General features: G+C 39.6%; 1 pseudogene; it reads left to right on the forward strand.

Moving 5' to 3' along the window:
• Positions 1-266: 266 nt before the first annotated feature.
• LOC123643004 lies at positions 267-401 on the forward strand (annotated as a pseudogene).
• Positions 402-670: the final 269 nt, after the last annotated feature.

The following is a 670-nucleotide window of genomic DNA, read 5'->3' on the forward strand; positions in this document are numbered from 1 at the left end:
ATATTCTGTTCTTGTACCATACTCATCTGTGTCCAAAGGTTTCTTTGTACTGAAAAGAAATTTTATATATGTATACATATACACATTTATATGTATGTGAATACACACACACACAGACACACACACACACAGACACACACACACACAGACACACACACACACATATACTGTCCTCTCTCAGCATCTGTGGGGGATTGGTTCCAGGATATCAGTGGATATTAAAATCCAAGGATGCTCAAGTCCTTCATATAAAATGATGTACTCATATCACTTTTTGGCCTTTTAGCTAAGATCAAGTGTAATATCTGTTCCTATCAGTTTAAAATGACAGAGTAGGCCGGGCGCGGTGGCTCACGCCTGTAATCCTAGCACTCTGGGAGACCGAGGAGAGAGGAGCGCTTGAGCTCAGGAGTTTGAGACCAGCCTGAGCAAGAATGAGATCCTGTCTCTACAAAAAATAGAAAAATTAACCTTTCTCTGATAATTAGTGATGTTGAGAGTTTTTACGTATGTTTATTAGCCATTTGTCTTTCTTCTTTTGAGAAGCTTCTGTTCATGTCTTTCGCCCACTTTTTAATGGTTTAATGGGGTTGTTTGTTTTTTGCTTGCTGGTTTGCTTGAGCTCTTTGTAGATTCTGGTTATTAGCCCTTTGTTGGATGTGTAGCTTGC

Source organism: Lemur catta, chromosome 7, assembly GCF_020740605.2.
Source record: "Lemur catta isolate mLemCat1 chromosome 7, mLemCat1.pri, whole genome shotgun sequence".
Lineage (NCBI taxonomy): Eukaryota > Metazoa > Chordata > Mammalia > Primates > Lemuridae > Lemur > Lemur catta.